Source organism: Vulpes vulpes, chromosome 6 (genome assembly GCF_048418805.1).
Source record: "Vulpes vulpes isolate BD-2025 chromosome 6, VulVul3, whole genome shotgun sequence".
Lineage (NCBI taxonomy): Eukaryota > Metazoa > Chordata > Mammalia > Carnivora > Canidae > Vulpes > Vulpes vulpes.
In genome coordinates this window covers 68,031,143-68,057,808 of record NC_132785.1, presented here as the reverse complement: position 1 = coordinate 68,057,808, position 26,666 = coordinate 68,031,143, and the positions used below count along the sequence as shown (strand labels likewise).

General features: G+C 35.5%; 1 long non-coding RNA gene and 1 pseudogene across 1 annotated transcript; both read left to right on the top strand.

The window, feature by feature from the left end:
- Window positions 1-2,872: 2,872 nt before the first annotated feature.
- On the top strand, window positions 2,873-5,386 carry LOC140599222 (uncharacterized). The gene is made up of 3 exons (XR_012001908.1): window positions 2,873-3,063; window positions 3,508-3,629; window positions 4,998-5,386. It is a non-coding gene; the product is annotated as an uncharacterized lncRNA (long non-coding RNA).
- An 8,143-nt stretch (window positions 5,387-13,529) lies between these two features.
- The window catches only part of LOC112926480 (glucose-6-phosphate isomerase pseudogene), a 51,279-nt pseudogene continuing 38,142 nt past the window's right edge, over window positions 13,530-26,666 (top strand).

The following is a 26,666-nucleotide window of genomic DNA, read 5'->3' as shown; positions in this document are numbered from 1 at the left end:
AGATTGTTTAACCACTCACCCAGTAAAGGACATTTGAATAATTCCCAATTCAGTCCTTTACAAATGAAGATGCTATGAACATTTGTGTACAAGTTTCTGTGACTATAAGTTTTCATTTCTCTGGGAAAAATGCCCAAGAATGCAACTGTTGAGTCCTATGTAGTAACTATCTTTAGTTTTAAAAGAAACTACCAAATGATTTTCCAAAGTAGCTACGTGTATCATTTTACATTCCCATCAATAATGTATGAATGGTCCAGTTTATCCACATCCTTACTTGCATTTGGTGTTATCAGTATTATTTTTTAATTTTAGTGTTTATATTAAAACTGTGGTTTTAACCGCATTTTCCTAGTAACTAACAATGTTGAAAAACATTTCCATGTAATTATTTGATGTCTGTAGATCTTCAGTGAAATAGTTATGTCTTTGCCTATTTTTTTAGTTGGGTTATTTGCTTTTTAAATATTGACTTTTGAGAGTTCTTTATAAATTCTAGAAAAGAAGTCCTCTGTTGGATATGCAATTTGCAAATAGTTTATCCCAATTTCTGTTTTTTCTTTTCTTCCTCTTAACAAGATCATTAACACAGTAAATATCCTATATTTGAGGAGGCCAAATTTATTAATATTTCTTTATTGGTGTTTATGGTGTCAAGTTAGACAATCTTCACTTAGTCCTGGGTCTTGAAGATTTTTCTATTTTTTCCCCTAAAATCTTATACTTTTATATTTTAAATTAAATGTTATCTATTTTGAGTTATTGTTTTATTAAGGTGTGAGATTTAGGTAGAGGTTCTCTCTCCTCTCTCTTTTTTAATACGTTTACATATGAAATTGCTCCAACACAGTTTTTCCTCCACTGAATTGCTTTTGTAACTTTGTTAAATATCAATTGAATATACTTATATGGAACTATTTCTGGTTACTTTACTCTGTTCGATTGATCTGTGTAACTTTCTCTATAATGGTATTATAATGTCTATTTCACTATGCCATAATACTATCACTACTATAACTGATGAAGTTTTAGAATACAGGTGAGGTCTGGAGCCGAAGACCAAGAAAGAATTCTCGAGACATCTTTGGTGCAAAAAGGTGGTTTTATTAAAGCATGGGAACAGGACAGGAAAGCAGGAAGAGTGACTGCCCTGGGCCTGTGAAGCATGGCTGATTATATACTTGCAGAGTTGGGGGAGGTAAGCAAAAACGGAGATTTCAAAAGGATTTTCATATGCTAAGGAGGACCTAGGAGATACTGGAGCCCTTGTCATTGTCAAGTTAGAGATAGCTTTTCCCTCTAGCAAGGCATTAACACTAAGAAAATTGGAAGCTTCCTGAAGATTGTCACACATATCCCACCCTGGGTGGTGGTTGTTTGAAGGATATCAGCTCTGCTTTGTCCTCAGCTGGCCCTGCTCCCTCATCATAACCATAGAGTAAGTCTTATTAACTCTAGAAAGACTTATTTCTTCCACTTCATTTTTCTTTTTCCAAATTGCTTTGAGTATTCCAGGAGCTTTTCTTTTACGTATACATTTTAAAGTATGTTTATCTATGTTGCCAAAGATATCTCTGAGAATTTAATAGGGATCGCATTAAATTTATATTTCCTATGGCTGCCCCCATAGGAAATTGGGCTCAGCTGGGCCACTGTGGCATGAACACTACTTGAGTTAAAAGCAATCAAATCCCAGCAGATTCAGGAGAAGCTCTTTATCTTTCCCTCACTGCCTGCTTGTACCAGGAAGAGAGTTTTTGACAGAGATTTGTCTGTACCTAAGAAACTTACCTGCATAATACAGCAATCTTTGTTTTCCAAATATCTTCCACCTTTCTGCTAATGGTCTTTCTTTCTTTGTATCCTAGACCCTACTCCTCTCCTTAGCTCTTATAATCTTCATGTTGCTTCACTCTCTTTGAAACTCCATGTTGCGCAGATTCCTGGTAAGTACACTATTCAATTTTATTTTCTTCTGTTAACCTATCTCATGTCAATTTGATTCTTAGTCCAGCTAAAAGGGCCTTTAAAGGCACAGTAGATTCTTTCTCCCCAACAAGTATGTTGAGTCCTCCAATCCATGGGCATGATATATCTTTCCATTTACTCAAGTCTTCTTTTATTTCTTTCATCAAAGAAATGATGTAAATTGCATCATACAGATGCAATTTTTTGTAAACTGCAGCATATAGATCTTGTATATGTTTTGTTGGATTTATACCTAAGAATTTCATATTCTTTGGAGCAACTGTAAATGCTAGTACAGTTTTGATATAGATTTATGTGCTCCTTACTAATATGCAGAAATAAAATTTTGGGGGGTTGGCTCAGTCTGTTAAGTGTGACTCTTGATCTCAGCTCAGATCTTGATCTCAGGGTTGTGAGTTAAAACTTTTTTTAAAAAATACAATTTGTGTGTGTGTGTGTGTGTGTGTGTGTATTGATATTATATTCAGCAATCTTGTTGAACCTACTTATTCTAGTTTTGTTAGGAGAATCAAGATTTTCTATCTAGATAATCATATCATGTGCAGATAGGGATAGTTGTATTTTTTCCTTTCCAATCTGTGTGATTTTATTACCTTTCCCTCCCCTTTTTGCCTTATTATATAGTCTAGAATTTGCAATACCATGTTGAATAAGAGCAGTGAGACTGAAATCTTCACAATCTTAGAAGGATAGTAAGTCTTTCACCATTAAGTATTTTTGGACCCTGGCTCACGGGTGCCAGCGTGGACGCCCCAGAGACTCAGACCCCAGACAGGCAGATGCAATTAGCAAGAGGGTTTATTGGACGTTTGCGCAAACGGGCTCTCCGCCTCCGAAGAGGAAGAGAGCCCCGATTAGCAATTACAGGTATCTTTTTTTTTTTTTTTTTTTAAATTTTTTTATTTATTTATGATAGTCACAGAGAGAGAGAGAGGCAGAGACACAGGCAGAGGGAGAAGCAGGCTCCATGCACCGGGAGCCCGACGTGGGATTTGATCCCGGGTCTCCAGGATCGCGCCCTGGGCCAAAGACAGGCGCCAAACCGCTGTGCCACCCAGGGATCCCCAATTACAGGTATCTTTTAAAGGTAAAAGAAAAAAACGCTTAAAGACAAAAGAACCGCGGGAGTCGCATAGCATCCAGGTTGATTTCTCAGAAGGTCAACATGAACCTATTCAGGGACATTCCAATCAGGGTGTGGGGGGAAATGGTTTTCTTAAACAGAATGCTTTTTGTTGCTAAAACTTCAGGAAGGCACCTGGATGGGCTGCCTCTGGATTAGGGCTGATCCTACTTACAGGGGGGGTTTCTTCAGTATGATAGCTGTAGAATTTTGTTTGTAGATATATTTATCAAGTTGAGGAAGTTTTCCTCCCTTTCTAGTTTGATCATTTTTAACATTAATGGTATTAGCTTTTGTCAAATACTTTTTCTGCATCAATTGATATGATTATGAGATTTTCTTCCTTATCCTACTGATATGGTAGATTACACTGACTGATCTCTTTTGTGCCCAAGATTGAGAACCCGAGAAACCACCAAGGAGCCGACCCCGATGCAAACACACGAGGGTTTATTTACAAGCTCGAGCTTGGGTCCAAGTATACCTGACACAGTGGAGCAGGGACTTGGACCCTGAGGTGGGTTTCAGCTTAGTTTTAAGGGCTGGTCTAGGGGATCTCCAGAAGGGGTGGAGGAATTTCTCAAATTCTGTTTACATTCTGATATGGGGCTTTCAAGGGCATTGAGCTCTTATTCTTATTCTAATAGGGGCTTCCTGCCCTTGGCTTGGGCTCTGTTCTTATTCTAATATGGGGCTTTCTAGGACCTTAAGCTGTAAACTGTTTTATTCCTGTAACTGAAGTAAGATAAAGTTCAGCTCTTATTCACAGGGGCCTGGGATGGCTCTACTTGTGCTAACGCTGAACTTAAAGTGGAATGGCCTTAATTTTCTCGGCCTCCACAATCTCCATATGCTGAACCAGTCTTACATACCTAGATTACATTTTAGTTGGTTGTTATGGGCTTTTTTCATATTGTTGAATTTGATTTGTTAATATTTACAAATGATTTTTATACCTAGGTTTATGAGAGATATTAGTCGGTAATTTTCTTTCTTTTTTTTATTTTTATTTTTTTTGGTACTATTTTAACTGGTTTGGAAATTAGGGTCAATGCTGGCCTCAGAAACTGAGTTGAGAAGTGTTTAACTTTTAACAGACTAATTAACCCCCCATCTTTCAAATGGGATGAATGATGTTTCCTTATCTGTAATGCAGGGATAACAAACTTGTAAATTAAAAAAAAAATCTAAAAACAAATATTTTCAAGAGTGTTAAACTAGAACCTGGAATACAGACAGTGTTCAATGAATGGAAGCCAGAGCTATTTACATTAAGAAATACAGAAGGAAAGAGATGAAACTCAGCAGTGTGTCTCCCTTCTGTACTCTGCTGTGGAGCTGTCACCAGCTAAACTCCAAGACCTGACCTTTACTACCCACCTGCTTGTACTCACCCACCTTTGTCCCACATTTTTTCCTTATGCTCTTCTTTTCAGCTTATCTTTTAATTCAGGCAAATACAAAGTGAAACCATCCTTCCAGCCATAGCAAAACCTCCTACTGGACCAGAACACCCAGAGCAGTTTGAGCTTAACCCCTGACTCCCACCTGCACAGATGGACCATGGAGTGACCTCTAGAATGACTGACAATTACCTTTACTACATTATAATACTAAAATCTCTACCCAATGTAGAGCACAAGCCACATTTACATAATGTACAATGTGTGTATAGGCATGTTTTCTTAAGACAGATGTGTGACCTTATGCCCACCCACCTGTACATATAATGACAAGTTTTCCCTATCTAAATATTCATCATAACTCTAAATAAAAAGAATCCATTCACTCTTGTTTGGGGAGTCACAGCTTTTTTTTTTTTTTTTTTTTAAGATGCAACTTTTTTTTTTTTAAGATTTATTTATTTATTTATTTATTTATTTAGAGTGAAAGAGAGGCAGAGACACAGGCAGAGAGAGAAGCAGGCTCCATGCAGGGAGCCCGACGTGGGACTCGATCCCGGGTCCCCAGGATGACACCCCAGGTTGAAGGCAGCACTAAACCGCTGCGCCACCAGGTCTGCCTGAGTCACAGCTTTCAAAGGCATTCCCTGTGATCTCATTTGCTGCAAATATAATTTTCTTTGTGCAACAACTCAACATGATGCAATTTCTGACTCAACGAGGAGTAAACTCATGTTGGTTGGTTCCATTACAGAGCTTGCTCCAACCCTCATACTACATCACTTGCAGGTTTATCCATAGTAACCATCATCTTGCATTATATTGCATCATATTCCCTACCTCTCTATAAATACCACAATTAGGGGAAAGAAAAAAAGAAAGAAAAAAGAAAGAAAGAAAGAAAGAAAGAAAGAAAGAAAGAAAGAAAGAAAGAAAGAAAAAAAGAAAGAAAGAAAAAGAAAGAGAAAAGAAATTTGTCATTTTTGCAAAATTATAAATCTATCTAATGTAGAAATGCCAAGATATACTGACCATTCTAAGAAAATTCTAATGAGAACAACTCAAACAATAATGTTAGGATAATATCAAAAGAAGAAAGAAATTAAGATCCTAGACACTTGTTACCAAAAATGTGATTTGTGCTGATCAACATCACCATCACCTGAGAGCTAATTAGAAATGAAAATCTCAGGCCTCAGGCCCAGATTTACTGATTCAAAATCTACATTATAATAGAATCTCAGGTTGATTGCTATGCATATTAACAATTGAGAAAACAACAACAAAAACCACTTTAATAGACAATGGAAGACAAATGAAAACAAAACAAAAACAAAGCAACTTAATTTTCTTCTGCTTGTGTTATGGCAACAAGGGTTCTACTGGTTTAGCTTGGAAAGAAAAGGAGAGAGAGGCTAAGCTGCTGAACTTACTACTAAGCATTTAGAGCTTTTTTTTCTTTTTATTTGTAAAGTTTGTGGCTGTCAAAAAAGTACTATTTATGCCTTGAAACTTAAGTACAGTGATAAATTCCTGGTTTCAGACTTTATTTTTTTAAGATTTTTTACTTATTCATGAGAGACACAGAAAGAGAGAGGCAGAGACACAGGCAGAGGGAGAAGCAGGCTCCATGCAGGGAGCCCGACGTGGGACTTGATTCCAGGTCTCTAGGACCTGGAGCTAAAGGTGGCACTAAACCACTGAGCTACCCAGGCTGCCCCCGGTTTCAGACTTTAAAGACTTACTGAATTACTTGGCAAATACTTGCAATTGTTATCTCCAAAGAAATGAACAAAAGGAAGGAAGTTAAGATTCTGTACTTTTGGGTAATGTATGCTACTGAATGGCACTGGCAGTTAGTTTCAAAAATGTACTCCATTTAGGCTTCCTATTCTTCTCATGAATGAGGCATAACAAGGAGAGCTAAAGATAGTTGTAGGGGAGGAAAAATAATGTTCTTTTTATTCTTCTAGGTTTGTGGATGAGACCACCCTATAATAAAATACAAATTAACAGGAGAAAACAAAACAAAACAGAAGTTTACATGAGGGAGACCCAAGAAAACTGAGTAACTTCCAAAATGACCCAAGCCATTACCTTAAATACCATCTCCCTCTAAAGACATATAATGATTTTTGAGGTAGGGGAGTCAGTTATGGAAGTTTGTCAGGCAAAGTACAGTAAATAAGGGTATGGTTGTTCTACAGATTTTAGTCCATGCCTTCTCTGTTGATAAGAATTTCTAGAGATTAGTTATCCTCCTCTTTCTGGAACAGATAGGAAGACCCCTTACAAATGGAGATTTCTCTTATAAATATAAATGTTTGTTACAAAAGGTTGACTTGGTTTTAGGACTTCTCTCTTGTCTGCTATTAAAAAAAAAAAAAACAGTTCAAAATAATCCTTATGCTAAAGAGATACATCTGGCATGGCAAATTCTGTTCTCCTTTATAGCTTAGGGGTTAGAAAACTGCAAAGAGAAGTATAGGGTAAGATTTTAACATATTGAATCAAAGCGTCAGAAATATTGATCTAAGAATCTTTCCTTTAAAAGATCTAGGATTGAATTAATTAAATTACTATTGGCATGTTTTGTAAAGGAGTTAAAATTAAAATGTATGAACTTAAAAATAATATAAACTGTTGTAAAGTAAATTGATTCTCCCATTGGATTTTCTGTTTCAAATATAAACTTGTCTAATTAAAGCAGAATTCTTATACTCAGATATTCCATGCTTTCTTTCTCAATGTTGCTCTTTTTCACCTTAATCTTATAGTGGTCACTCGGGAAATAAGAATTAGAGTAGTAAGGTTTTTCTAACCTTGTAGACCAGAATTTCCATGGAATCTATTGGTTAAATTTTTAAAAGAGTAAACAGCTAACAGACTTCTTTCTCCTGTGCTGTTTGAGTGTGTTAAAAAGAAAACCACAGGCCTAAAACAGTGTCACTTGTGCTAGACCCACGTTACCAAAGGGGCTTAAAACCTAACCTACCTGTAGCTTCACTCTTCCCCAGAAATGTAATCTAAGAAGATTCTCTTGTCCCCCAAAGGGACTTGCCCAAAATGATCACTTTTGTTTGTTTGGTGGTTTATGACTTTCTTGTCCCACCTTTAAAAGCTTTTCCCTTGTTATAGCCCTCTGGAGCTCTTTTCTAGTTGCTATAGGGGATGATGCCTGAATCATGAATCCTCCCATAAAGCCAATTAGATCTTTAAAATTTACTCAACTGAATTCCTGTCATTTACCAGGGGAAAGGTGTTGAGTTAGTGTCAATCATTTAACTAACAGTAACCTTGAAATAGGACTTTTCCTCTGAAAACTCAACTATTTTGTTTTTCAAATTCCTTTTTCTGTTCAGCAAGTCTAAAAGTGTCTAGTTTTGATTCTACACTCTCTGCAAATGACCCTGAAAACATTTGTGTGTCAGTATCACTTAGCATTTCCAAACACAGCCTCAATAACATGCTGGGTGTTGATGGGTTTTTAATACTAATGATATCATCTTTTCCATCCAGCAGGGAATCAAAATCATACATCCAACTCCCTTCCTATGGCAAATTTCTCCCTTAACTAAAACAAGCAACTTATTCCTGTCCCAATAGACTCTCATTTACAGATGCCATATTTTCATAAGGCAGTATTAAAATTGAAAACCCTGCACCTTCAGCTTAGCCTAATTTATGTGTCTGTCTTTAAATGCACATGTTGCAGTAATAACAAAATGTGACAATAACACTTCAGTGTTGTATAAAAGTATGCTAATTGTAATACTCCTGTGTAAGCAGGAAGAGTTAGGGGTCCTCAGAAAGAAAAGTCATTTTATGCGCCTCGCTATAATATTAGTTTCTACCCTAGGAAAAGCATAAGCTTCATTACCATAACATAGGATGCAAGTATAGGCATGTTTTCAAAGTATGCCTGTGCAACCTTATGCCCACCTTTACATGTGATGACAAAGCTTCCCTTTCTGAATATTCATCCTAACTCTAAATAAAAGAAACCCACTCATTCCCAGTTGAGGAGTCATGGCTTTAAAAGTTATTCCTGTCATCTTGTTTGCTGCAAATAAAGTGTCCTTTTGTGACAGGTCTACCTGGTACAGTCTCTACCTGTAACTCATCAAGCAGCAAACTCACATTAGCTCAGTTACTTATGTGCTGCTTGCTTTATTTCTCCCAACAGCTCTATTGCTTTTGTAATTGAAACCCAAAGTTACTTAAATTCATATATCCACCATTATTCTGTCTCCACAGTTTTCTGCTAGACATGAACCAATATTTTTGAAGCATGGAAAGCACCAATGCCATATATTCTAGTACCTGCCTGCTAAGAATAATGTAACTATCAAGTCTTGGGAGGGATAGTAGACACAATCTTTTGAGAAATTCAAGCAACATCTTCCATATCAGATCAACACTCACTCAGATAAGAATGTTTGATCAAAAAGAGGTAGGGCCTTAATCTCACCAGGCATCCTACTCTTTAATGAAGTATCAATGAAAAGAAAGTTTTCTTTATATCTAATATATCTTGTGGTTTTGGCCATTGGTTCTTATCTCTTAGAACTAAACAGAAAAGTATAAGCTCTTTTCTGAACTACAGACTTTGAAATATTTTAAATTTTTATCTTTCTTCCCTCTCCAGGCTTAAGAGCCCTTGTTTATTATTGGACAGATCTTCAGTGGACTAAGTTCCTGGCACACAGTAGGCAGTTTACAAATATTTATTGGATGGATGACAGCTTTCTCAGATCACAGAGAGTGGAAATAAAACCCGATTCCTATGGCCAATATGTTTCCATTTGTAAATATGAATTTGGGTCATCTGAGAAATCTTAGAATTTTTCTTGCTCAGCCTTACCCCAGTCATTCCAAATTTATTCAGATAAAGATCCAGTATTTCAGATCATTAGCATGATTTCTGAGCTGTGTCATTATCAAATTCAATAAACATGGTTTTTACGTTTCATTAAAATCATGATAACAATTTTGAAGAGGCCAATTGTAGAATTTTATGAGACAATAAACATCTATCCCTTACTAGTACTTGGCAAAGAGGTCAGAATCCATGTGACCCTGTCTATTCATCAGTATTGAATTGTTCCACTATACATGAGAATATATTAAAATTTTTCTAAAATTCTGAATACACTGTAAATAAATAAGTAAAATCAGTTCAGCAAGCCTTGCCATATTATTGAATTTGTGCTGGTTCTAGTAACTCTAATATTCCTTTATGACTACTCCAATATCCTGTGTTTAATAGTCCATTTTCTTACCTTCTTTTTTCTGGAGATGCTCATTATACTTAGTTTATAATTCCAGAATCCACTGTTTTGAAAACTGCAATCTTAGTCTTTCTTTATTTTTTAATCTTATTCCCATTTTCCATGATTTTTCTATATTTCCTAGACTATTCTATTAATTTAGAGTTATGCTGTTTATGTTGAAATGTTCGTGATGAAATTAAACTTCATGGGTAGACTTTTCACATACCCCTGTCTCGTGTATTGTTCTCATTAAAGCAAGATATACTATATTAATTTTAAGACCATCTTTGATGCAGCAAAATAAAACAGTTCTATTTAATTTTGTTTTCTGCAAACACTGCCTCAGTTGTAGGTCTTTCATTCTCTCTTTTTTTAAAGGTTTATTTATTTATTTGAGAGAGAATGGGCATGCACACCAGCAGGGAAAGGGGCAGAGGGAGAGGGATAAGCAGACTCTCCATTGAGCAGAGAGTCTGATGTAGGGCTTGATATCAGGACCCTGAGATCATGACCTGAGCTAAAATCAAGAGTTGGACACGTAACTCTATATGTCTCTCTTTTTTATGATCAAAACAAAATTTAAAAATCTCTGTTTCTGGTACCCTTGATTCACCTATAAGTCTAATCTCATTGTCAATATCCTTAGAGATTTGTCAGTGTTCTTAATTTGCTTGTATATTTCTAGCTCATTCTTTTAAAATGTGAGCTGATAGAACAGCAATCTACATGGATAATGGTAATGTTTTTAGCTGCCTGTTTTTCCTTTTTGTATTTCTGATATTTTAATATTTTCTTTTTTTTTAAGATTTTATTTATTTATTCATGAGAGGTGCAGAGAGAGAGAGAAGCAGAGACACAGGCAGAGGGAGAAGCGGGCTCCATGCAGGGAGCCCGATGTGGGACTCAATCCCGGCATCCTGGGATCAGGCCCTGAGCCAAAGGCAGGTGCTCAACCACCCAGACACCCAGGCATCCCATTTTTTTCTTTTTTTAAAAAAATAAAACAAAACAAACATTTGCCAATCTTTAGTCTGTTTCTTATTTCAATCCATGGTGTGATGTCTACTATTTTCATAAAATTTTTAACATATTTCCCTAAGCTTATATATTCAATTGTATATGCTAATTTGTATTCATATTTTTAAATCATTATCACTTTGTGCCAATAATGTAGTTTCATGACCTAATCACCCTTTACTAATTGTTCATCACTATGACAGACAGATATTTAAACTGAATTTTCAGCCAGGCAAATAAAAAAAGGATCAATTCTTCTTGTTTTAACTGAATAAAAATTTCCAGTTAAAATGTGGATAAGATTTTCTCATTTCACATGTATGTTACCCTTTTTTGCTAAAATTTTGCTAAACTGTGCTTTCCCATCTCTCTAATAGTCATTACTACAATCACTAATGTACTTACCTTAATTAGGTGGTTCTAGTGCACTGTAACATATAAATTGCTTAAAAACAACATGGAAAGTTTGTTTCTTGGTCATTGATATGTGTTCAGGTAGGCTTGGTAATCGGAAGAGTCTTCTGTTCTATATACTCATCCAAGGATCCAGGTTGGCCAGGATCTCTACTACCTGGAATGTCACAATTCACTGGGTGTCAACCAGAAAATCAGGTGCATATTTTCATCATTCTGTCTCAAAAATGTTACATATCACTTCTACCCACTATCCATTACCCAGAACCGGGTACATGGTTTTCTTGAATTGCAAGAATTGGTACATAAATGGATCATTTGGTGAAAACAACTGTCCCCATGTGGTTTGTAGATTACTTTGCATCTATATACTTTCTTATGTCCAACTCCTTTGACTAGAATTGTTTCTTTAAAATAATGGCCATATTCCAGTTATGAATCCTATTCCATCGAATTTCTGGTATAATCATGAGGACATATCTACCTACCCTAACTAAAATATCAGGTCCTCACTTTATTTGTAGTTTTAGTTGAACAGTTATTGAAGTTCCACATGTCAATAGCTTAATTTCTTTATATGTACTTCCTATGCATTCTCTCTACAATGATTATTAATATGGCATACCTCCTTCTCTTATAAAATCTAGTTTTTGTGTGTTTTGTTTTGTTGTTTGTTTTTTTGGAGAATTCCCTCTGATATTTCACTTTAAATTATTTTGATCAAATAGGAACGTTTTGCTATCTACATTATTCTGAGTACTGTAAGATCCAATGTCTTCAACAATTAGAATTTTAAAATCCTATTTTTAACTTCATAACCACAGCCATCTGTTCACTGCTCATAAATACATGTTCTTTCAAATTTTAACCTTCAATTGCAAGTGGCAAATAGTCCACATATGTTCCCAAATGCTTCTATTTACTATTACATTTACTAATTTGCTCATCAATATCACTAGAAAGACAGTCAAGTCTTTATTCATTCATTTTTTATATATTAGTTAATTGAGCAAATGTATATTGAATATTAATACCGTCAGATTTTGTAATAGTGTTGGTTAGTATAATCATTCCAATGTATTTCAAAAAAGCTGAAGGTGAGTAGAAATGAAGGTGGGGATAGTTTATTAAATATACATGTCTACACATATCTATTTTGTCTAATGAAATAAATGAATTTTTAAAGACATTAACCCACAAAAATGAAAAGAAAGAAAAAAAAAGACAATAGTATCACAATTGTGGAATTAGGAAAGCATACAAATGAGTGGAAATGCCTGATGCTGGTAAGAAACCTGAATCATAAATCTTTAATAGGACAATTCAGAACCAACTTCTTTTTTTTTTTTCCCCAAGAATCCTGAAAGTCACTAGGCGATCTGGGTTTGGGGTGAAATACAAGAAAGCTACACTAAGAAGGACTAGCTGAAAACCTATTCAAGAAATACTCCATCCAATCTCTTCCTCTGCTATGTTCAACAAGACGATTTCTCCTTCTTTATTTTGCAAAACAATTGGATTTTTGTGAATGAAAAAGTGAAAAAGAATTAGTAAATTAGTAATAATAGAGTCTCATTATAGGCAAAGTAGGCACCATCCTTCAGACTGAAGAAAAATACATGCATGCATATAAATGTTGCTAATGAACCCTTTCTTCATTGGGGTCCCTGAATTACCAAAGCATGAGCCAGGTCTTTGCTGTCTAAGAAAAAAAATTTTTGCAGACTCTTTTATCAGGAATCTTAGTAGCTTCTGAGAAGACACACACACACACACAAACACACACATTCACACACAGTGAGATAAGATAGACAGAGAGAGAGAGAAAGAAAAGGGGAAAGAAAAAGTAAGAGGAAAGAAGGGAGAGAAAGGAAAAGAAAATAAAGCCCATGATAGCACATTGTCAACTAAAATATCCAGTTAGATGTCTCCATATAAAATAAAGCTCCTTTTTGAACTTTCCATACACATGCTCAGTGCTTTCACAAACTTTACAGTGCTACAGTTTTAAATCTGAGCAAACAACAAAGGATAATTGAAAAGACTGCAAAGATGCTAATATGAAAGCTGTGGACTAAAACAAAGTAAAAAAATTTTTTGAGAAAAATCATTGCCTAGGAAAGAAAACATAAAAATAAAATCTACCAGAAAGATAAGATAAGATACAGGAGTTCTGAAATGAGGAAGGGGTTCCTTGGCAAAGAAACAGTCAGTGAATTTAAAAGGAACTTCGGGAAATTCACATTTAGGTGTTGGGCTGGCTGAGAGACAGGGACTCCCCAAATGGCGGACATCTCAAATTGCGTCAAAATGGCTGATCTTTCCGCCAAACCAGCCATGACCACCACATCATCTCCAGTAAATCAAAGCCTAGACAGGAAACAAACTTTCCAGCCAGGACTTTCCAGCCAGGGACCACCCCCCATCGTCTGTACTATCCCCACCCCCAGCCAATCACCTAGGGTCAAGGTGTAGGCAAGGGACCCACCTGCATCCAGACCCGGAACCCATAAGGCTTAAAAACCCCCACACTCCCGGACCCCGGTGCGACTTCCCTGACTCGGCCACCTCTCTGAGTCACGGGACCTTGCCCGGGAGTGCTCCCCATTAAAGCACCCTCGAACCTACTGCCTGGCTGTGCTGTTTTCTTGTTATTTCTCCACTGTTCATTTTGGAAAAAACCTAACATTAGGTATCAGTGCTAAAAACTTATTAATAAGTACTGGAAAAAAATACTGAAGATTCCTCCTAGATATTGTGATACACAAAGAAATGTATTGTAGGAGAGAAAAGAGCAAAAATTAGGGCGACTTTTCAAAAGGCCTAAATAACAACCACATAACTAGGCTTTTGGAGAAGAGAAAGAGAAGAGGTGAAGGAATAAGTGATTAACATTCCTAATGATAATTATTCCAAACTCTAGGACATAAGGTCTAGACTGAAGGTGCCCACAAAGTGTTCTGTTCAAGGAAGACAGAGCTACACCAGAGAACATCATTCCGGAATTTCTGAAAACTGATATTTTTAAAAATATATTTTATTTATTCATGAGAGACACAGAGAGAGAGGCAGAGACATAGGCAGAGGGAGAAGCAGGCTCCATGCAGGGAGCCCAATGTGGGACTCAATCCCAGGGCCCTGGGATCAAGGCCTGAGCCGAAGGCAGGTGCTCAACCACTGAGGCCTCCCTGGAAACAGGATTTTAAAGAGAAGCTTCTGAAAGATTCTACAGGAGAAAACAAGTCTTATGTGAAAGATGAGAAATCAACATAGCATTACTCCTCACCACACTAGTGAGGATGATTTCTGAAAGAAAGTATTATCTACCTAAAATTCTGTAATGACCAAACATCAATTCTGTGTGTCTGGAAAATAAAGATACTGTATATGTATCAAGTTCCAAAAATTCACCTATAAATACACTTTCTCAGAAAGAGTCTGAAAACTACATGGAAACAAAAGAGTCAAATGCACATATTATACTTCAATATATTTATTCAGGAAAAAAATCCAAATATGTAAAATATATTGCCATTCTCTTTATTTTTTTTAAAAGATTTTATCTATTTATTCATGAGAGACACAGAGAGAGAGAGAGAGAGAGAAACAGAGACACAGGCAGAGGGAGAAGCAGGCTCCATGCAGCGAGCCTGATGTGGGGCTTGATCCCAGGTCTTCAGGATCACGCCTTGGGCTGAAGGTGGTGCTAAACCACTGAGCCACCCGGGCTGCCCGCCATTCTCTTTAATCAAAATTTATATCTAGCTTTTGGGGTTTGTTTTTTATTTCAAGGATACTTGAGAGAGAAGACAGTATTAATAGTACCTTTGCTTCTTTGTGTTTTGCCTTCCCTGTTTATCTCATCTGTGACTTCTTTTTTTTTTTCCTCACTTCAGTAATAATGTTTAAATAAAACTATTTAAAGAAATTAATGTTCCCAGGTTGCTGTGGCTAGGACTAGGTTAAATAACAGTGGTAAGAGTGGACTGTCACTCTGTCTTGTTCCTGACCATAAAGGAAGAAGTCTCAGTTTTTCCCATTGAAGATAGTAGCTGTGGGTTTTTCATATATGGCCTTTATTATGCTAAGATATGTTCCCTCTAAACCTACTTTATTGAGGGTTTTTACCATGAAGGGATGTTGTACTTTGTCAATTTTTTTTTTTTTAATTTTGAAGTGATCATAAGGTTCTTAGCCTTTCTTTTATTAATGTGGTATATCACATTGATTGATTTGCAAATTACTGAACCACTCTTGTAACCCAGGAATAATAAATCCCAGTTGGTCATGCTGAATGATTTTTTATTTTTTTTAATTTTTTTTAAATTTTTTATTTATTTATGATAGTCACAGAGAGAGAGAGAGAGGCAGAGACATAGGCAGAGGGAGAAGCAGGCTCCATGCACCGGGATCCTGATGTGGGATTCGATCCCGGGTCTCCAGGATCGCGCCCTGGGCCAAAGGCAAGCGCCAAACCACTGCGCCAACCCAGGGATCCCACTGAATGATTTTTTAAATGTATTGTTGGATTTGGTTTTTGCAAGTGTTTTATTGAGAATTTTTGAATTCATGTTCATCAGGAATTTTGGCCTGCAGTTTTTGTTTTTGTTTTTGTTTTTTTAGTGGAGTCATTATCTGCTTTTGGTATTAGATAACAAAATGAAATAAAAGGCATCCAAATTGGCAAGGAAGAAGGAAAACTCTCACTATTTGCAGATGACATGATACTCCATATAGAAAACCTGAAAGACCACTGAAAAACAGAACTGATAAATGTTTTCAGTAAAGTTGCAGGATACAAAATCCATGTACAGAAACCCGTTTAATTTCTATACATCAATAAAGAAGCACCAGAAAGAAAAATTAAGGAATCAACCATGTTTATAATTGTACCAAAAATAATAAGACACCTAGGAATAAACCTAATCAAAGAAGTAAAATATCTGTCCTCTAAAAACTATAAAACACTGATGAAAGAAACTGAAGATGACACAAAGATATGGAAAAACATTTCATGTTCATGGATTGGGAGAACAAATATTGTTAAAATGTCTGTACTATCGAAAGCAATCTACACATTTATTGCAGTCCCTATCAAAATATAAAACACCAACAGTATTTTTCACAAAGCTAGGACAAACAATCCTACAATTTGTATGGAACCACAAAAGACCCCAAATAGCCAAAACAACCTTGAAGAAGAAAAGAAAGCTGAAGGCCTCTCATTTCCAGACTTCAAGTCATATTACCAAGCTGTAGCGATCAAAATAATATGGTACTGGCACAAAAACAGATATATAGATCAACAGAATATATAAAAGCCAGAAATGAACCCACAATTATATGGTCATTTAATCTATGACAAAACAGAAAAGAATATCTAATGGGAAAAAGATAGCCTCTTCAACAAATGGTGTATGGAAAACTGGACAGCAACATGCAAAAGAATGAAACTGGACCACTTTCTTGCACCATATGCCAAATAAACTACTGGAAGTACATCACATGGCAAAAGAAACAAACAAACAACACCCCCCCCTTTTTTTTCTTACAATGTAGTATTCAACTTTAAAAAAAGAAAACTGGTGTATATTACATGGAAGAAGCTTGAACACATGATGCTGAATGAAATAAGCCAGTCAGAAAAAGACAAATACTGTAGGGTTCTACTTTTATGAGTAATCAAAATTTTAGAAAGTATAATGATGGTTGCCAGGGTCTGGGAGAGGGGAGAATGGGGAGTTACTGTTGAATGGGATTAGCATTTCAGTTCTACAGGATGAAGGGTATGGGGATGGATGGTGGCAAGCTGCACAATGTAACTAATGCCACTGAAGTCTATACTTAACAACAACACTAAAAGGTAACCTGTGGAATAGGAGAAGATATTTGCAAATGACATATCTCATAAAGGGTTAGGATCCAAAATATATAAAGAACTGATACAAACTCAATAACCCCCAAAATGAATAACTCTATTAAAAATGGGAAGAAGACATGAATAGACATTTTTCCAAGGAAGACATCCAGATGGCTAACAAACACATGAAATGATGCTCAAATTCACTCATCATCAGGGAAATTCAAATCAAAACTACTAAGAACTATCACTTCATACCTGTCACAATGGCTAAAATCAACAATACAAGAAACAACAGGTGCTGGCAAGGATATGGAGAAAGAAGAACCCTCTTGCATTGTTGATAGGAATGCAAACTGGTGTAGACACTCTGGAAGAAAGTATGGAGATTCCTCAAAAAGTCAAAAACAACTATCTTAGATTAAACAACTGCACTTGTAGGTATTTACCCAAAGAATACAAAAATACTAATTCAAAGGGATACATGCATCCTGATGTTTACAGCAGCAGTATCTACAGTAGTTGAATTATGGAAACAGTGTCCCTGTTTCTCTCAAGTGTCCCTCAACTGATAAACAAAGAAGTAGTGGTGTGTGTGTGTGTGTGTGTGTGTGTGTGTGTGTGTGTATGTTTGTATAAATAAAGGAATATTACTCAGCCATTAAAAAAATGAAATCAGACCTTTTGTAATGACATGGATGGAGCTAGAGAGTATTATGCTAAGTGAAATAGGTCAGAGAAAGACAAATACCATATGATTTCATCATATATGGAATGTAAGAAACAAAACAAAGGGAAAAGGGAGGAAAAGAGACAGAGACAAACCAAGAAACAGATTCTTGACTATAGAGAACAAACTGATGGTTACGAGAGGGGAGGTAGGTGGGAAGAAATGGGTTAAATAGGTGATGGAGATTAAGGAGTTCACTTGTGTGATAAGTACCAGGTGTTGAATGGAAGTGCTGAATCACTATATCATATACCTGAAACTAATATTACACTGTATATATACTACCTGGAATTTTAATAAAAACTTTAAAAAGTATATCTTCCCCCATAGGCCTCAAAGTTCACATAACTCCTTGTGAGGTAAAAATTAGAAAAGTCCATGAACACATTTTGCAGAATCTTACTAAGTGAGTCCCAAAGTTTTTGAAAGAGATTTCATCTTGAGTGCCTCCCAAACACTATTTAGACAGTGGAGTAAACTATAGAAAAGACTAGTCAGATGGAAAATTACAGAAAGTTCTGTTGACTTTCTCAGATTGCTTTTTAGATAGTGCATGATAAGCTATAATTATAATGAAACACTTATTTTTCCACAGAACACTACGAGTATTTTTTCTTATACTTCTTATCAGGCACCCATATAGAAGAGGAAAATATTACTGAAGTGAATTCTCTTTTGAGTATCACTGTAATATAAAGTCAATAAGAGTAATGAATTTTATTTCTCCCCCCCACTTTGGTATACAGCCAGCACCTAAAACAGTACCTAACAAATTACACACACAGCCAAAAAATATGAATAAATGATTAATGTACAAGTGAATGAAAGGCAAGACACAAGAGGGTGATGAAAGTGTCCTGAGAATGATGTAGAGGAGAGATTCCAGGATGACAGCTGTACTCAGGGATAGCGGGCAGCCCATCCAGATTGTAATAAGTCAAATGATTCTACATAAGACTTTTTCATAAAGATTAAAGCAACAGATTGCTTGAGGCATCAAAATGTCTTGAAAGATGACATAGGTAATATGCAATTGACAAAGGTCTGGGTTGAATTAGAGATATGCACATATGAAAACCAAACAAGAAAAAAATTAACTCTAGAAGAAAAATTTAAAAGCAGAGAAAACAGGAAAGAAAATAAAAACTAAGCTAAGTCCTTATTTTCCATAGTTGGAAGTCAAAACATAATGCTCTAAAACAAAAACAAAAACAAAAGAACTAATAATAGAAGGCCATTATCTAGAGACATTGAGTTGATATTCAAAATTACCAGCTAAAAGAAATAGAATTTAAAATAGAATTGCTGCTGAGAAAGAATTGCAATAGGATGCTGTTTTTCAAAATAAATCTGTAGAAATATTTGATACTTCATACTATGAAGTATAACTAATAAAAGGAAAAAACAATAAACAAATTACAAGAGAGTAGAAGGATTTGAGGATGGCCTGTTTGCCAGGCACATGCTCCCAATCTTTGCCCCCCACCACCTTGCCCTGCTCCGGGAGAATGTCTCCATCCATCTTCCTTTTAGACCCAACACTTTTCTTCCTGAAGTTAACAACATGGTTTCATTCAGCCTTCTCATGACTACAAACCCTCATTATAATTCCATTAGAAATTGAAAATCTAGATCTTTTTAAAATTTGAAAACTTCGTATAATTTGTGAGGAATCTATACTACTCCTTGACTCTTCTGTTTCTATCTTTTCTCATAACTTTCCATCTGTCATGCTGCTGAGGATTATCATTAACTTTTTTAGCATAGCATTCTTCCTGGATTCCATCTTGAATTATTTTTGTATCCAGTCTTACAACTCTACTTCTTACCTTTAAATTTGTTTTGTATTGGGACACCTCTGTAGCTCAGTGGTTGAGTGTCTGCCTTAGGCTCAGGGCAGGATCCTGGAGTCCCAGGATCTAGTCCCACATGGGGCTTCCTGCATGAAGCCTGCTTCTCCCTTTGCCTGTGTCTCTGCTTCTCTCTCTCTGTGTCTCTCATGAATAAATAAATAAAATATTTTTAAAAAAATAAAATAAATGTGTTTTGTATAAAGACAAGTCTTCATCCAAGACCACTAATTTATAATCTTAAATGAATAAAAACAGCAATGAGGGCAGCCCTGGTGGCTCAGCAGTTTAGTGCCGCCTGCAGCCCAGGGTGTGATCCTGGAGACCCTGGATAGAGACCCGCGTCAAGCTCCCTGCATGGAGCCTGCTTCTCCCTCTGCCTGTGTCTCTGCCATTCTCTCTCCTCTTTGTGTATTCTCATGAATAAATAAATAAATAAAATGTTAAAAAAAAATAAAAAATAAAAACAGCAATGATATTTCAAGTCATTGAAACAAGAAACTTGTTTCACATCCTTTTTGGAGTTCAAGGGTTTTTTTTTTTTAATGTATTTATTCATGAGAGACACAGAGAGAGGCAGAGACAGATGCAGAGGGAAAAGCAGGCTCCCTGCAGGGAGCCTGATGTAGGACTCCATCCTGGGACCTCAAGATCACGCCCTGAGCCAAAGGCAGATGCTCAACTGCTGAGTCACCCAGGCGTCCCTGGGGTTCAAGATTTTAAATCCCTCCTTCACATATTTTCCTCCCAATATGCTCCATGCATGACACATTAAGGAGGACCATGGTTCAATCTATCATCCTCACATTTATCTCTGTATGTTCAGTTTGCTAAGAGGTTACTCTCACTATTTTTAGTGCTTAATTAATGTTTGTTTACTTCTATCTTAAAAATCTCTTTCTGGCTCTTTGCTCTCCAATAATTAACTAATAAGCTGGTAATATTCAAATTATATAGCCACTTTCTACTCTAACTTCTTTGTGGCATGTAACCCTAGTAACCATTCCCTTTAACTTTATATTCTCACTTCATAATTTCTAGAACACTGATTCTGATCCTACTACTTAGTTATTTATTCTTAGTATCTTTGTTGGATATTTTCCTTCTTCACTTAATCTCTTTATCTTTACATTTTATTGATTGATTGATTATCTCACCTATCTCTATAGTTTCTTTTCTTTTTTTTATAGTTTCTTTTTTTAAAAGATTTTATTTATTTATTCATGAGAGACACGCAGAGAGAGGCAGAGACACAGGCTGAGGGAGAAGCAGGCTCCCTGCAGGGAGCCCTATGCGGGACTTGATCCCAGGACCCCAGGATCATGCCCTGCACCAAAGGCAGATGCTCAACCTCTGTGCCACACAGGTGTCCTTATCTCTATAGTTTTTAACTGCCATCTACATTTTATTCTTTTCTGTTTATCAAAGCCAGGGATCTCTCATTACCTCCAGGTGAGAATTTGGCTATTCCACAGAATATTATTGTTCTTAATTTGTCAGTTTACCCAAACTTCTCCTTCTATGCTGCTTATCCTGTTAAAGAAATCCCTGACACTAATACTCTGTTTATTCCTAGGGAGGTAAAAGACAGCACAGATCTTTGTAAAATGCAAAAGAAGAAGGAAAAGAGATAAGAAAAAACAGTGTGAGTTAGAACTTGTTATAAACTCAAGGTTCATAAACCATTTAATTATGTCCCTTCAATAAGGCTTTTGTGAGTGTGACCAGGATTTTTTCTCACCTTCATTGTGGCCTTAACTTTTGAATGGTATTTATGATTGCTTTCTTTCTCTTTGAGGAAACTTCAAAAATTACTTTTTTTTTTTTTTGCAGGTAGATTACCTTTGGTAATATTTTCAAATATTGTTGTAGTAACTTTTAAAACAGTTGCATTTCTACAGATTAGACTAGAAGTGAATTTCTGTCAAACAAATCAGATTTCACACTGAATTCTAATTTAATTCAAGGATGTGTTCCTACCTTGCTGATGACAATGTGCAGTGGAAGATGCCAAGATTGAAGCTTCAGCTATCATCAGCACAAATCAAGAAGAGTCAGCTATGCAAGCACAGCTCTTCATATAACATTTTCTTTTTTTCCAGAATGCAACAGATGTGAACAGCAGGGAAACAACTTTTATGTCTCTAGCAGAATTCCATTAATTTGAGTCTTCAGAGATCACATTCCAACTCTGCCACTGATTTTCTAATCCTTTTTTTGGCAAATATTTATGATGTGCATTGCCAAATAATGGGGATATACAGGTACATATTCCACCAAAAAGTTTATGATGTGGAAACATCTTTAAACTCCTCCATAGTAAATCAATCAATTGAGACATAGACAAATCAACACTCATAAAAATTATATCATCCTAAATAGCAGATTTATTTTAATTTCACTTGTGGATATAAAGACAACTTCTTTATAATTAAATTTTACAGTGCATTTTCATGCTAATTATCCATTGAAAGAAAATAATGCCAAGAAGTGCACAATCTAAACTTGTTCATGTACATTTCAATTTGGCTTATTTTTTCTCTCAAGTCAGGCTTTTTAATTGAAACTGGTTCATCCTTCCAAAATTATTAACAGAAAGGGCTACAATTAAACTAACAGAATGGTGTTTGAATGCTCTTCAACCTTTAGCAAACCCTAGAACATTTTAAGCTACTCTAAAAAAAAAAAAAAAAAAAAAAAAAGGAAAAAAAATACCAAACCGCATGGCAGAAATACTGACTCTTCTGCCCACACATAAACATATGGGCCTTCTCAGTGTCTCAAATCCTAGCAAATTTTTCATTTTACCCCCACAGCTTCAGTTAATGTATGTAATAGAAATGGATATTAGAAATCTATTCTCATTTATTGTAATATGAATGCAAGCAGAGGAAACAGTAAAAATCTGCAGTGTCTGCACATTTACTAGCACTCTAGTTTGTGGGAGAGTAGGAATTATTTATGGACATTCTGGCACAGCTCTAATATTTAAAGGGCTACAAGTCTTTCTCAATCAAGAGAAATGTCCTATAGAGATTTCTATGAATTAATCTTGTTAAAAGTAAAGGGAAGAAAGTCTGCTTTTACATAGATTAAAAAGGATTTAAATGTGTGATGTTGGCATAAGTCTTTAATTTGCATTTCTTTATACTAATTTACCACGTGACAGTATTAAAAAGAAAAAGAAGTAGTTCTTTTCAGTAGGAAAGATTAGAAACAAAAATACTGTAGCATTCCAGAATCCCTAAATTCTTGTGTTATGTCTGTAGGTCTATTGTCACTTGTTTTCCACATACAGAAACATAGAAAAACAGGAAAGTAATGTTTTTAATAAAGCAGCTTAAATTTTTAAAAATATGTTGGAGATAGTAGAGTTCATATTCTTCTAATTAAGTATGTTCCCTGGCCTACTGGCATGAGAGGTTGTTAAACTGATATTCTGTTTTTCCATTCATTATAAACTAAGTCAATTTCTATGTTCTTGTTCCAATCACCCATGGTGATTCACTTTTCTTTTTTGTTTTCATATTAAACTCTAGGACTAAACACTAGTACCCAAAATAAATCTGCCCAATTACCTGTGCTCAGGGACAGAACCATGTGTTTCTATCAAAGAAAAAAGTCCTGAGTAAGCTGGTGATCTTTTCCTTCTTAATTCATACAGTTGATTATTTATATACCTATATATATATGTTTTAAAGATTTTATTTATTTACTCATGAGAAACAGAGAGACAGGCAGAGACACAGGCAGAGGGAGAAGCAGACTCCATGCAGGAAGCCTGACATGGGACTCGATCCGGGGTCTCCAGGATCAGGCCCTGGGTTGAAGGCAGCACTAAACCGCTGAGCCACCAGGCTGCCCCCAATATAATTTTCATAGGTAATAAACCAGAAATTTATGTAAAACATGATATTAAAAAAATGGAACAGGTTAAATGAAATAGTTCACAGTACCAGAAACTGTATAGCTGGGAAGAATCAGAAATTTTGCAAAAAAAAAAAAAAAAAGATTCTTTTAACACAGATGATAGAAACCCATGTTGATTACTAACATCTTTGAGGCAGTTGAGGAGGGTCTTAGAAGTAGGCAGGTATCCACAGAATTAAAATTTCAGTTTCCCATGGTCCTTGACAAGGAGTAGCTATATTCACTATAAACATCAATCTTCAGGGAAAGTTCCATGATATTGTATTACAGTAAAATGGAGACTTCTCAATCATATCTCTTTTTTTCACCCATATTCACTTTATACTGTATAGCACAGGCTTTTATTTGGTATATTCAATATAGGTATGAAATACAGATTTAAACTCTTTCAAGATAGTAGTCTGGAAAGAATACTCGGAAGAGTAACAAAAATAGTCTAAAGCATTTTTGGTGCTTTTGCTTACCAACTTCTCTTCTTTTGCACTACTCAACCCACAAAATAAGTCCTGTGTGAAACTGTAAGATACTCTTTACAGCTCTTACTGCTTCATATAGTCATTCACCCCAAATGGCCCTACTTCAAGCTGGCAGCATGCATAGATGTTTACTTAAACAGGTTTCTGCCTTAATCTCTGTAATTCTACTATAAAACACATTTTGTATGATTTCCCAATAAAATATTACCTGAAAAATGATGTAGGTTCAGTGTGTGACCTGGAAATTAGCAATTCCCTGCTTAGAAAGCAAGTTACTTATGCATACTGTCCATTTTTTTCCCTTTATGAAGTCACGTCCCTATTTAACAAGGACAATGGCAACACTGGGAGATTGCCTTTAGTATAAAACAAATAAATATTACATTATTAGAAATGTATGTGCATTGTAAATTTGAAACAGAATTATATAATTTAATGGACAAATAAACATATTTGAAGAATATTTGAAATCATATTTGACATTTGTAGAATTTTTTTTTGACATTTGTAGAATTAAAGTAAACACAGGTGAAGTATTGGTATGTTTACCTCCAAAATGAACATGTATTAGACTTGGTAGCTCATAGTACAATTTTAACATTGAATTTCTATAATTCTCTCTTTTTTTTCAAAAATGAAAAGAAATTTATAAGCAGAGAGTAATAAGCAAAGCCTTAAAAATCACCATAGTCTGTAGTTAATCTGTTGAATCCAAAGTTCCACAAGATTTGGTGCACAATTGGACATTTTAGCTGTTTACTTCATACTATTTCAGTCCTCACTGTCAAGAAATTGGCCTTTACTCAGCAATGGTTCCACTTCTCATCTTGAGCCTTTTTTCCCAGATACCTGAATTTGTTATATTTAATATTTCTAATGCAAACTCCTGAGCTAATAAGCAAGTTCTATCCTTTTTAATAATTTATATATGTTCCTTTATTATGAGACTACTTTGCTAAGTTAGTTCCTTGCTGAAGAGTCAGTATTTTCATATTTTCTTGGCATGGATACTGTACCACTTTGCTGAGATAACTTACTTTTTCAGTCATAATGAAACAAGTACTCCACGTAAAATGCATTTATATTTGGAGCTGTAAAAAAAAATCTCAAATAATAAATCAAAAATAATACAAATTGACTTACTCACTTGAGAGAGAAGAAAATAACGAAGAAGTTTTCCTTCTTTTCATCTTTGCTCTGTGTTGGTCACTACTGCTTCCACTGTGCAGTGAGTTTAATATAATCAGATATGGCAAGGATATGACTTGTGCAAACTCCTTGTGTCTCTCATATAAATGAAACCTAAGAAAAATATTGTAAAAAATGAAAATATAGCCAGGATAATACAAAATTACTGTAAAAACCAAATGTAGTTGGAAAAAATTTAAAACTAATTATAGTGGAAATTCCCTGGGCTGGGAGTCCTTTGAAAACATAAGTGGACAAAATAGTGATAGAATAGTTCCATCTATGCTGATGAAATCTTAGTAAAGTAAAAGTGTAATAACAAACTATGAAAGAATATTCATAGTTGCATCTCTCTGAGAATCAAATAGACATCTTTAGCAAAATCTATAAAAGAAAATATTAGAATTGTAGTCCTTTTCAGGTGATGTCACCACCTTTTGATAAAAATTTAGAGGCAGGGCAGATAAAGTTACGTAGCCTATAAGAAATGTTCCTTGAATGGTTTTGGCAATTTTCATAGCTCTTTGAAATAACTAGAAACAATACCATATGGTAAAATGGCTAAATTAGAGATAACTCAATCACAAAAGAATTTGCAAGCACTGGCAGAGGATTTGGATTAAGAAAGTATCAGGACAAACTCATTCTGAGAATATATATTGGGCTAGAACAGTAGATTTTGTTTTAATTTTTCCCAAGTTCTCCAGGCTAAAAAATACCTGCTACTCTTCCTATATCTCAGAAGTAGACTTTGGCCTTGAGTCTGTGCCTCAGCTGAGCACTGGAATGAGAGTTATTAGAGTAGTTGAAGATGGAGTGGATGACTGATGAGGCAATTTGCCCTTTCTATATCCACAAAAGCTTTCTTGAATCTCACCTTCTATCCTGGAAAGAAAGGCAGCAGAATCTCTGAAATGTGACATTTTCCAAATAGAACAATCTGAGAAACCCAATTACCATCTTATTCACTCATTCTCTCTTTCTGTCACTCTCTCCTCCACAGTAACTAAAATCAGAGGTTTAGTTATAGTCTCAACAGAACAGTCAGTCTCTAATTGTATCTTTTTTCTATTAATGCTTGATGAAGCAGATTTCTTCAAATTTTCATCCAGCTTATGCATAAACCAGTTGCATTTGATCTATACTTTTAAATTATAAAATTCTGCATTGTTATATTTTAGAGGCAAATCAAGCAGCAAAGATAACCGTTTGTGGTCAAAGAGTTTGCAGGATGAATGTAATTTGCCCCAAGTAAAACCAGAATGAATATCCATGAGATACTAATCAGTATTTCTTTTTAGCTCAGTCCCTGACAAATGCGGATAGTATAGCATGAACACGTTTATTTTCCATGTGACCTGGTCAGATACTCGGTAATGGTAGTAGCTGACATTTCTTAGGAAAAAATCTAAC